This window comes from Ornithorhynchus anatinus, chromosome 9, assembly GCF_004115215.2.
Source record: "Ornithorhynchus anatinus isolate Pmale09 chromosome 9, mOrnAna1.pri.v4, whole genome shotgun sequence".
Taxonomy (NCBI): Eukaryota; Metazoa; Chordata; class Mammalia; order Monotremata; family Ornithorhynchidae; genus Ornithorhynchus; species Ornithorhynchus anatinus.
The window spans coordinates 12,202,645-12,215,869 of record NC_041736.1 but is presented as its reverse complement, the minus strand read 5'-3'; the positions used below and the strand labels follow the sequence as shown (position 1 = coordinate 12,215,869).

General features: G+C 41.5%; 1 long non-coding RNA gene across 1 annotated transcript in view; it reads left to right on the top strand.

Annotated features, from left to right (window-relative positions):
* LOC114814156 overlaps positions 1–13,225 on the top strand; it is a 43,929-nt gene that overhangs the window by 20,780 nt on the left and 9,924 nt on the right. Inside the window, exon 2 of the long non-coding RNA XR_003761897.2 lies at positions 7,344–7,451. This is a non-coding gene — a long non-coding RNA (uncharacterized LOC114814156). The remainder of the gene's footprint in view (positions 1–7,343; positions 7,452–13,225) is intronic.

The window sequence follows — 13,225 nt, the reverse complement described above, 5'->3', positions numbered from 1 at the left end:
ATTGGATCAATTTGACTTTACAGAACAGGGTGTGGGAAGGGTAAAAGAGAAATCTGGCAAGAGGATGAATAGGCATTGTTGTTCACTGATTAGCCAGATAAACTGCCCAGCACAACTTTAATAGACAACAAACTCTGAGTGGAAGAAACAACTGAAAAAAACAAAGCTCTTGGTGTCACTTGAAGAACTTCTATCCCATAGTAATCTAATTATTCACAATTAAATGTTCTCTTTTATCTAAACCACTCATTATTTTCATTATAGAGCCATCTTCTAATTGCTGTTTCTCAGGGCTTCTCTGTGGTAGGAATTGCTGTGACTTGTCTGTCTGTGGGCCCCCGAAGATGAATTATTTTGCATATATTTTTCTTTGCTGCCTGAGATTTCTAGATACATTTGAAAAATTATCTTGTTCAAAACAATATTAGTTTAGTAAGAAAAATGCTGCCAATCCCAAACATTGTAATCACTCTGTCATAGAGACAAAGTACTACTTGGTTGATCTTCAATCTTTAGACCCCCTTCTCTTATACCAAGCCATCATGCCCCACTTGACCCCTTATTTAACCTTCACTCTCGATGAACAAGACCACGTCCTCAACCCAGCCTTCAAACTCTTCTCAATTTACTAAAACTCTTCCCTCTTTTCCATTTAGCAACCTTAATTCTCCTTCTCATCAACTCTCATGCTCATTAATTATACTGAGTATTCCAAATCTCTCCCAAAGCCCCCAGTGGTCCCTTGCCTCTGATGACCTTGCCAACTATTTTGGTGACAAAATTGAAACCACTAAGCATAAGTTCCCCAAAGTATCCCCCTCACCTTCCCAATTTCCATCCTTCCTACATCCACCCTCTCAGGCTTTTTGATTGTCTGTCTAAGGATCTACTTGATACACTATAGAGGAGCATCTTGCTAATCTATGACTCCCTCAAATAAGAAAGGCTACTGATAAATCTCCATTGTTTAATTTCCTCCAATTAAAACATCGATTTGTGATCCTCCCCTTACACCCCACTCTTGACCCCCTTCTATGATAGGATCTGATTGGTGAAAAATCTTCCTGTTGAATCTTCTGTGCCAGTGATGAAATTCCTGGGCATCAGAATCCGGAAGGTGGTAATAGCCGGACGTTCAGCACTCACTGTATCTTGATCTCAGGCCAGCAGTATGGCAACGGAGTTTCACGGTGCCGTGCACTTTCCGTAGCAAAATCAAAAACTCTGGGGTATTGGGAACTGTGAGGGGCAGGGATGAAGGGGACCAGTTTGGATGTGATTACTGGAGTTTGGGATGGAAGGGGAGAGAGACTGACAGAGTTTGAATACCTTTTTAAGTCTGACTACGAACCGCAAACCAATGGAGGAGAAGTAAAAAAATATTCTCCCACCCAGGGGACACTGAGGAGAACCTTCTAGGAAGCTTTTCTCTTGCTTCCCCATGAAGCCCCGTGAAAAATTCATGTAGTTCTTCCTTCCAAGGAGCACGGAGGGTGTACGGCAAAATGTGCAGTCAGGCCCCCAGGTTTCCAGCTCCAGGAAAATTGAGGTAAGTAGGTGGTATCAAGAGGGTGGCTAAACCCTGGTACTACCAAGAAGACCCCAGGAACACTATCCTGGAAGCTTATCTCCTGCTGCCTGCAAATCACCATGAAAGACTCAGGCAGGACCCCGATTTACCCACTTCCTCCCCCCAGCCCACCCCTTTGAAAGCAACACCGGAACTGAGCCTTCAAAGACTTGAGAAAGGGAAAAATCACTTTGTGTAGATACGTCTACAGCGATCTGCTTTGGGGAATTGGCCAAACAGGAGAATCTCTGTCCCCAAAATCACATTAGCTTCATTCATTCATTCAATCACATTTACTGAGTGCTTATTGTGTGCAGACCACTGTACTAAGCTTCATGTTACTAATCTGTTGCCTTCAAAATCTACCCCATGATCTGTGCCCCCACCTCTTCTTACCTTGCCCCACTCTTCTGCCCTCCTGGATCACTATCTTCAACTCTCATATTGCTCTTTCCTCTCTTCCTACTAAAATGCCCAAGTCTCCCCTATCCTACAAAAACCTTCTCTGGATCCTACTGTACCATCCAACTATCACCCCTTCTCCCTCCTACTAATCTGTTCATATTCCTTAAGGGGGTCATAGATACTCGCTGCCTCCACTTTCTCTCCAACATAGTTTTTGACCCTCTGTTGCAATCCAATATCTGTCCACTTCAGTCCACTGAGACTGCTTTCCCCATTGTCACCAATGACCGCCTAGTCAAATATAATGGTCTCTATTCCATTCAAATTCTACTTGACCTTTTGGTTGCCTTCAACGTATAGACCATGACCTTCTCCTGGAAACATTATCTATGTTTGGTTCACTGACATAGTTGTCTTCTGGGTCTCCTCTATCTCGGTCTCTTTTGCCAGCTCTTCTTCTGCCTTCCACACTCTAATCTTGGATGTCACTGAAAGGCTCTGTTATGGAGCCTTCTCTTCTCAGTTTACGCTCACTCCCTTAGGAAGCTGACTTGCTCCCATGGCTTCAACTTCCACATGTTCAAGAATGATTTCCAAATCTACTTTACTAATCTTTACTTTGGCTATGATCTTGGATTTCCTCTTGCCTCCATATATTGTCACATGGTTGACCCCATTAGCACCTCGAGCTCAACATGTCCAAAACTGAGCTCCTCATCTGCCCTCCCAAATCTTTCCCTTCACCTAACTTTCTTAACACAGTTGACAACACTTCAATCCTCCTCCCTTAAATCTGCAGTCTTGGCATTATCCTTTATTTCTCTCTCTCTTTCAACCACCATATTCTGTCTGTCACCTAATTCAGTTGGATTTCCTTCCACAACATTTCCAGGATCCACCCCTTCCTCTCTATCCAATTTTCCAACATGCTGCTCCAGGCACTTGTCAAAATCCCAGCTTGATTACTGCATCATCCTTCTCACAGATCTTCCTGCCTCCAGCCTTTCCGGCCTATTCCATACTTGAATCTGCTGTTCAGATTATTTCTCTAAAACGTTGTTCCGTATATGGCTCCCCACTCCTCAAAAACTCCTGAAACAGTTGCCCATTCTTCTCCCTATCAAACAGAAATTTCTGACAATTGACTCTAAGATATAATAAGCAATCTCCCTCCTGCTTAACCACTCTATTCTTCCCCTCCAACCCAGCTCAGTCTTCATTTCTCTCAACCTAACCTATTCCCTGTTTCTCATTTTCCTCTTCCCCCACTGACTTGTTCACACCCTCCCCATCTTCACAGTCCTTCTGAAATCTCATCTCCTTCAAGAGGTCTTTCCTTACTAACTCTAAATCGAATTAGTTTTTATCACGCAAATGCCATGTAATCTGCATTCACCCAAGCTTCTAAATACTCTACTTCCTTTAACATATCTTATATACTTGAATACTTCCTCCTATTTGTGATTTATCTTAGTTTCTCTCTCCTATACTTGCTCATGGGCTCCTTGAGAGCAAAGAATATGTTCATTAATGCTATTATAGTCCCCTAAGTGCTGTGTACAGCACTCTGTATATAGTAGATACTCAAATACTGCAGACTGATTACCTGAAATATGTCCTAACCCTATTTAATATTTAATGCAAATTTATTCCCAGCCATTTTATACCTCTAAAACCTAACTGCAAGGTGAAGTTCAGGATTGGAACTTTGTTGAATCAATTTAAATGATGCCTAAATATTAAGCCAGTATCGGAAGCCCCTGAATCAGAGCAGAGCTTTGGCTGAATAGTTTATACAGAAGCTGGGACATTTGGAGGACTACACCTTGTAGGCGGTGAACTTTTTATGCTCTTCTATTTGCTGTATACCAAACCAATAGGCTATTTTAAGTTTTCTTCAGTGGTTCTGCCAACATATTTTCCCCTCTTTAATGTGTGGCTTTGACTAGTTTTCTAGGCATCTTTCCCAGTTTGGTGTGTTTAAAAAAATATTGTTTATCATTTCCCTGGCATCCTAGACTTTCAATTTTTCAGTTGAGCCCTTCATAAATTGTTCTTGTTAATGTTCCAATGGAAAATTATTTGCAACTAGATCAACCTTATCTCACAGCAGGTAAGAAAGGTATCTCTAGTTACCTGAGCTTGTATTTGTAATCCTCCTCAGAAAACATGTGTTTAGATCTATGGGTTTATGGACAATGTTATTCTCCCCATGAAGACTGTAAGCTCTGAATCTTCCAATTAATGATAATAACAATAATAATAATAATGGTATTCGTTAAGTGCTTACTCTGTGCCAGGCACTGTACTAAGTGCTAGAGTGGATACAAGAAAATCAGGTAGGACTCAGTACCCGTCCCATGTGGGGCTCACACTCTTAATCCCCATTTTACAGATGAGGTACCTGAGGCACAGAAAAGTCAAGTGATTTACCCAAGGTCACACAGCAGACAAGTAACAGAGCTTGGATTAGAATCCATGACCTTCTGACTCCCAGGCCCATGCTCTATCCACTGCACCATGCTGCTTCCCAAAATAATAATAGTAGTAATAATAAAAGTAATGTTTATTAAGTGCTTACTATGTGACAAATGCTGAACTAAATGCAGGGGTAAATACAAGATAATCAAGGACCATGTGGGCCTCACAATCTAAATAGGAGGGAGAACAGGTATTGAATTCTCGGTTTGCAGGTGAGGGAACTGAGACAGAGAGAAGTTAAGTGAGTTGCCCAAGATCCCATAGCCGACAAGTGGTGGGGCCAGGATTAGAACAAGGTCTTCTGACTCCCGGGCCCATGTTCTTTCCACTAGGCTATGTTGCTTCTCCATATTTTGTTGCCCTTTTCAAGCACTTAGTTAAGTGCTAAGCACAGAGTAAACATTCAATAAATACTATTCATTGATTGATTATTGTTGGTTTAATAGTGATGAAGTCATAAAATGTGTTAATGGGTCCTAGCTTGTATATGATTAACAGTGTACATGAATTGGCTCTTCCAATTTTATAAAAGGGTTTGAACCTTCTTGAGTTATAGTAGTAAAGATATTTCTTGAACACCCAGTGAGTGCAAGGGAGCTTTTTTTCAAGTTTCCCAGGTCTTAAAAGACCCACAGGAATAAAAGCCATATTCAGGAAATTCCGTTTTGTCATTTTCTCACTAAATATATGCCTATATTGCTTTTAGAATAGGGGAGCCAGGGAGATGATGGTGGATTCACTAAAAAGATTCCAAAAAGAAAATTCAAGTCATGACCAACTGGGACAGGAAGGAGTTGGGAAAAGAATTATGAATCATGCTGGATGCAATGTTACTTTGTTGCAAAGGCCACCTGGAATTTCCTAATTATGATGCACTGGGCCAACTGCGGGACCCAACACTAGGTCGGGTGTTCTCATTGTTACTTAAACTGGGTAAAGCTTAAAAGTTACTCTGTACACAATCTATGTGGGATGGGGTAGGAGCAGTCCTGGGAGGAGAATTCGGTGACTTCTGCAACTAGGATTCTATCATGTTTCCTTCTTTCGTGAAATGGGAAAACCTTCCAACACCAGTTTTGAGACTGGTGATGTAAATGCTTGCCACATGAGAGAGCAGGATCTATTATCAATCAATCAATCAGTGGTATTTTTGGTGTGCTTACTAGTGCTGAGTAATGTACCAAGTGTTTGGACCTACCCAAAGGGAGCTTACAGTCTAGAATGGGAGAAAGACATGAATATAAATACTATGTAAGTAAATGCAGCTTGATTTAGTAGTTATGGTTGTGGTATTTCTAAGATTTTTTAACAGTAACTGGGCAGACAAAGGGCTGGGTTGAATAGGTTGACCAGTGAGTTTAGCAGGGAGAGCTTTATTCTTATTCCCAAAACCACAATGCTACCTGAAAGAGTGAATTGAAAAGTTGAGCAAATTCCTCTTGGTTTTAGGCTGTGCAAGCAATCATTAAGAATCAAAAACAGCTCTTTTAGTACAGCACCTATCGATACAGTAGTCCCATTTGATCCTAATTATCTGACTGAGTTGTCTCCATGGCTCATTTTTACCAGAAAATTGCTCTGGTCTCCGCTTTGATTTGGCTAGACCTGATTATCCTGTCAATATTTACACTTCTAAGCAATTACTACAGAGTTGGTCACTCAATGATTGAGAATAGCCTAAAATGTAAATATTAAGCTGGAATTTTTCCCAAACTAGAACCCATCAAATGTCCCCCAACAAAATGTGTTCATATTTACCAGGCACCTTGATAGATACAGAGGCTAATGTTTTGCCTGGGGGAAGCATATCTCTTTGGGATAATTTTCCAGTAGAAAGATGGCTTGGCACCAGAATCTGCCAAGAATGTATGTAATAACTTTAACCGTGAAGGCAAGATTAATGCTTTATCATATTCATCACCTATTCTCACTTCTCACCCCAACCCAACAAATCTGTTACCTACTCGTCTGTCAGATTGGCCGAGAGGAATCCCACCTCACTCACCCCCAGTCCTGACCACTTCACCCTCCTTCCGACCTGGGTGGCCTCACAGACAGGCTTGTTGGATAAACTGGGTGGGGAATGCAGTTCCCCAGATCTCCCGAGAAGCCCCTGTTCGCAATCCTGGACTGAGGACACAGTTTCATATGGGAAAGATGCTATTTCCACAAGCTTAAGCTAATGTTATCCTACCATGCTGAAATCCTAGTAGCAAATCTCCCCAGGCTGGTTTAACAAGTCAATGTTGACAGCACCACGGAGACAAAATTTGACACTGTGGGATTATTTTAGCCTGCCATTAGGCTCACTTGTGCAGAAGCAGCCATTTTAAGAGGCATTTGCAGGAGACAGCATGGACTTGTGGAGACCCAGGAATTTTATTTCTCACATGAGGCTCAAATTGGTTTAAGCTTGAATGAATCTGTGAACATTTAAAAGTATTTTCATTATTTAATGTATTCAATGGTACGATTTTCCACAGAAGAACCTCTGACAGGAAAAGTTGAAGATAATAGCCAAGTCAATCAATGGCACCTGCGGTGCTATCTTTACCCCCAGAAGCAAGGCTGAGGAAACCTCTGAATTATGTATCGAGGACCAGATAAATTTTTGACAAGCATACAAGTTAAATCATATTCTCTCTCTATAGACTGGCTGCAGCACCACTAATAATACTATGTTACTATTTGATAATAAGGTTATTAAAGTGTCAGAAGATATTAAAAGGGACAATATGCCTCTAATCAAGACATTTTGAAAAATACAGTGATTCCAGGGGAACAAATGGGAAAAGAACCAATTTTCTCTGAACAGGCTTTCCCTTTCTTTCTAAATAGGCATTGTTCTTGCAAATGCCAGTTGTTTTCTAATTGTTGTTTTTTCTAGCTCATCACGAGCCTGGTGAGACCAGAAGAAAAATGCCAGAACAAAATAGTGAAGAAGTATTTCTTTCTTCAGAAATGTCTGCTCGCAACAGACTGGCTGGAAGGACACGTAAGTCAACAGGTTTCTGCTGCAGGTTGATTTAAGGACAGATTTGCCTTTTACCTTTGGATATACTCATTTCATATGCTTTGTATTATGCTGGCTCTTTCATGAACGAAGGCACCTAGTTAGCTAATGATGTACGAGTAATGAGTATACTTTACGGTTGGATGATATAGCCTGTTCAGGGCTGTTGTGGGTTATTTGAGGCCTGTTGTCTTGAGTCCATAGGGCCTCCCTAATGGCTCCCACTCTCAAAGGACTGAAGACACATTCCCACTTACTGTTCAGAACATATCAGTTTACTCATCCCCTGCTCTGCTCATTTGCCTCCCAATTCTCTCAAGAGCTCCTCCTTTCCTGACTGCATACAAACAGCACCTGCATGATGAGCTGAAATGAGATAAAAGAAATGATAATAATAAAAATAATAATAATAATAATAACAATAAATTGTGATATTTGTAAAGAGTTTACTAGGTCCCAAACACTGTACTAAGCCCCGGGGTAGATACAAGTTAATCAGTTTGAATGCTTCCCTGGCCTACATGGGACTCAAAGTCTAAGTAGGAGGGAGAACAGGTATTTAATCCCATTTCACAGATAAGGCTTCTTAGTTAATTGACTTGTCCAAGGCCACACAGCAGGTAAATGGCAGCCCTGGAATTAGAACCAAGGTCCTCTTTTGTGGTTTTGTAATGGTATTTGTTTATAATAATAATGTTGGTATTTGTTAAGTGCTTACTATGTGTCAAGCACTGTTCTAAGAGCTGGGGTAGATACAAGGTATCAGGTTGTCCACGTAGGGCTCACAGTCTTCATCCCCATTTTACAGATAAGGTAACTGAGGCCCAGAGAAGTTACATGACTAACCCAAGATCACAGAGCTGACAAGCGGCACAGCTGAGATTAGAACCGATGACCTCTGACTCCCAAACCCATGCTCTTTCCACTAAACCACGCTGCTTCTCAAGTGCTCACTATGTGCCAAGCTCTGGAATAGATACAAGATGATCAGGTTGGACACAGTCCATGTCCCACATGGGGCTCACTGTCTTAATCCCCGTTTTACAGATGAGATAACTGAGTCACAGAGGTCAAACAGATAAGCAGACAAGTTATGAAGGTGGGATGAGAACCCAGGTCCTCCGACTCCAAGGCCCATGCTCTTCCCACTAGGCCACACTGCATCTCTAGTCTGAAAAGTAGACAGTCCTTTCTGGAGCATCTGATTGAATAGCGTGTTGATCCCCTGGCATGTCCAAGTACACTACACTGAACCGGCCCACAATGCCTACCCAGTCCTACCTTTCATTCATTTATTCATTAGTATTTATTGAGCGCTTACTATGTGCAGAGCACTGTACTAAGCACTTGGAATGTACAAGTCGGCAACAGATAGAGACAGTCCCTGCCCTTTGACGGGCTTACAGTCTAATCGGGGGAGACAGGCAGACAAAAGCAATGGCAATAAATAGAGTCAAGGGGAAGAACATCTCATAAAAAACAATGGCAACTAAATAGAATCAGGGTGATGTACATCTCATTAAACAAAATAAACAAAATAAATAGGGTTATAAAGATATATACAGTGGAGTGGACGAATGGGGGATGCTGGGGAACGGTTCTTGAATGGCCCTTATATGGCCAGCCTTGCCCATCTTGGAACAATCTCAGAATCTTGATGAACTTTTAAGGCAACCCTAATTGATTATTTGCCACAACCCAGATAATGATGTTGTCAAGGGTCTTTGTAAAGTCTCGGGAAAAGTGTAGCATGTTGCCCCTGCTCCCTTTTCTTGAATGTTACCCCGACCTTCCCAGTTGAGCCACATTGTGTTGGAAGCCATATTGTCATTCCAGGAGTTTGCAGTTGACAAAATTCTTCAATAGCCAGTTCAGAAGGCTGTGGCTGAGAGGTCACCGGCAAAGGAGAATAGTCACTTGCAATGGGAGTTACTTGCTGTCTAATCTTCCACTTTCTCAAAGTTGGAAATGGTGGTGACAGCTCCACAATGTTCAGGAAATTTCACCCAAATGGTAGCCAGATGAATGATGGCTGCCTACCTTTTATGATCTTTAAAGTGTGAAAAATGGGTTTAAAGGATAAGGATAAGGGACTCCCACTGGGAGGTGGATACAGATGCAGTCATACCATTGCCTTTTTCCAACCCTGTCCCTTATTTTGCACACTGTGGTGGGCCAAAAGCTTCAAGTGAAACTATATCATCATTCAAAGAAACATATCTCAAGGGCTAATTTTATCACCAGATACCCAAACAGTCTTCTATTATTTAGCACCTTTCCCATTAAAATCTAGTCTTCCCATTAAACGCTATCCATAAGGAAACCTAAGAATAGAGACAGAGACAGATTTACATAATGATCACCTGACAGATAAAATCTAATTATATCGCTTTTTAGCAGAGCTGCCCAGACTAGATAGATGAACGTACTTCTTTCTCCCTGTTCTTTTTCTGATTTCGTGTTCGATGGGTTATTATAGGGGAAAGTTAGGAATGTTGGATGGTACATTCCCAACATGGAGGGTGGATGATGATGGAACCATCGAGAAGCAGCGTGGCTCAGTGGAAAGAGCCCGGGCTTGGGAGACAGAGGTATTGGGTTCTAATGCAGGCTCTGCCACTTGTCAGCTATGTGACTTTGGGCAAGTTACTTAACTTCTCTGGGCCTCAGTTACCTCATCTGTAAAGTGGGGATTAAGACTGTGAGCCCCCATGGGACAATCTGATCACCTTGTATTCCTCCTCCTCCCCCACCCCCCAGCGCTTAGAACAGTACTTTGCACATAGTAAGCACTTGAATGTCATCATTATTATTATTATTATTATTATCGGGACAATGAACAAGTTTTGGGCCTGAGACTTGGGCTGGAAATTTGAAGAAATTGATTTATAGTGCTATAGTGATAAGGGTTTGTAGAGCACCACTTATATTCTCTCATACAGTCATTCATTCAGTCATATTTATTGAGCACTTACTGTTTGCAAAGCACTGTACTAAGCCCTCCGGAGAGCAAAGTACAACAACAAACAGACCCATTCCCTGCCCACAACGGGCTCATCCCCGCTGGGGCAGTACGTGAAGTGAGTAAATAGGCAGGTGGAGGGGCACAGTATAGTGTGAACTGCACACGAATGGATTTTTCATGCAGGCCCCATTACTGAGGATATGACCAAAGCAGAGTACTGACTATGTGTCATCGTGCGGCAGATAATTAGGCAATTGTCAGGGTAGTTAACTCCTCTGGTGCTGTGATCTTTCCTTCCCACATTTGCCGGCTGATTTTCAGGATACCTGATGGGCCTTGTGAAAATTCCCTAGACAGTTCTTGTTCAGAAATCTTCACTGCTGATCATTTTGCCCCAGCAGACAGCACTGAGTTTTCAACCCAGCTCTCCTGATTCCCAGAGCAGTGTTCTTTCCACTGGACAAATAGCAGGGTTCTAGAATAGCTATAAGAAAAGTTACTAGCATACTGTTCCTCCAAGGATCCTTCACTGATATTGGGCTAATGGGCCCACTGTGAGGTGGTTTCTCTTCTTATATCTCCTTATGCTCTCTTCCCATCTTTCTTCAGAGGTTTTCCCATTAGCTTCTTCATTCATTCAATCGTATTTATTGAGCGCTTACTATGTGCAGAATACTGTACTAAGCATTTAGAAAGTGCAATTCAGCAACAAAGAGAGGCGAACCCTGTCCACAAGGGGCTCACAGTCTAGAATATTGTGAGCAGGGATTGTGTCTACCAATTCTATTGTATCATACTTCCCCAAGTACTCGGTACAATGCTTTGCACACAGTAAGTGACCAAAATACTAATGAATCTCTTTCTGACTATCCCTTACTTCCCGTCCACCTACCCTTCTCTCCCTCTTCTTCCTACCTTTCTGTATCTCCATCTCCCTGTCTCTCTCTTTCGTTTATCTCCCTCTGCTCCCAGATCAACTCCCAGAATGCTTTCTCTTGTGAGATCCATGACTTACCTTTGGAGGGAGAAGCAAAGTGCCGTGGCTCTCGTAACCCCAGAGGCAAATGTTAAATCCAACTCTTGCTCATTTTAAATTGATTGATTGATTGACTGATTGAGTTGAATGGCCCTCACACCAGATTGATGCTGCGCCGTTTCATGCATAGTTCAAAGCCGACACAAATTGACTTATTAGGTCGATTTGAAACTTGCCCGTCATTTTATCTATATCAGAGAGGCTACTTGGCTAGTATCTCAAGCCTTGCAGTCTTCAATATACAAGCACATAGATTGTAAGGCCCTCAAGGGGTAGAATCAGTATCTAATTCCCACCTATATGCTTCTTCCTGACTCTTGTTAGAATGCTCTGCACACAGTAAGTGTTTAATGAATGCAATTATTATTGCAAGCGCAAATATTACAATCTTCTCTGTGATACCCTCTGTTAAAATGGATTAGAATCCCAAGGCTAAAAGAAGACTTCCAAGTCCATCTTGTTTAATTCCCTCTCTTCATCCAGCATCCTACATAAACCATATGTGTGAGTTCTGTTTCCAACTTCCCATTTCTCATTTTTAAAAGTACAACGTATCAGAACAAAAGTCAGGTACAAAAGAAATACAAGATGCGGTGTCTAACCCGGAAGAGTTGAGCTGGGAATACCTAGTTTTATTTATAGTTTCCCAAGGGGTGTTTTTCTGCCATTTATTTTATGATCTTGTTTTATAGCCTGGCTTGATTCAGTATAGTAAGTTGAATTCAAGAAGGGAAATGAAAAATTGGCAGTTAAGGATATCACAGTTTACTTTCTGCAGAGAAAACCAATATGTCATTTAATTTCAAGAAGATGGGATTCAACGTGGTGCTTTTATTAAAAGCATAACACAAAAGCATGACATAGTATGGGAAAGTAAATGATCTTTTAATTCTAGCCCCAAGATAGATGCTTTGCCTAACAAGAATAAATTGCATGCCAGTACTGAAACAATTCATATATAACACCCAGACTCCTATAATGTGGGAATTGTTTTCTCACAGGACCCCACAACTAGGAAAACTTTTGTTTTCCTTTGGTTTTGTTTTTTGGACTTTTTTTAAGGTATTTTTTAAGCACTTGGGTAGATGTGAGGTAATCAGGTTGGACGTTGTCCCTGTTCCACATAAGGCTCAGGGTCTTAACCTCCATTTTATAGGTGAAGGAACTGAGGCACAGAGAAATGAAGTGACTTGACCAAGCCCACATAGCAGGCAAGTGGCAGAGCTGGAATTAGAACTCAGGTCCTTCCGACTCCCAGGCCCACCCTCTATCCCCTAGCCACGTTGCTTCTGCAAAAGCTGTGAGGTGGGGAGTGGGAAGGGGTTAGTCCCACCGAGAGTAGGTTCCAGTCTTTAATATGAATGAAAGGTATGTTTAGCCAAGTTGGTACATCAGTTCAGAAATGGTGGGGCACAGAGGTGTAAGGTGTATATCTGCCTTATGTGCAATTAAGAGTCAGACAAAAATCAGTCTCTACTATCCATGTAATGTCATTATAGGATTTGGCAAAAATTTAATTGTGTTTGCTCCAAATTTTAGGCTACTGATGAATGCATACCAGGTTTTAACCCTGGCTCTAGTATTCTTGGTTAACTTTGGTTTTTTGTGTTTTAAAAATCTGAGCATTTAACCTAATAAAAGCTGCTATTCACCTTTAGAAAATGAGGTTTCTTTCTGTAACTTGACTGACTAGCCTAGGGGTTTGCTCTTTTCCTGTTAGCTGTGGGCAGTTTTTAAGCAACTATTTGGTGTTTT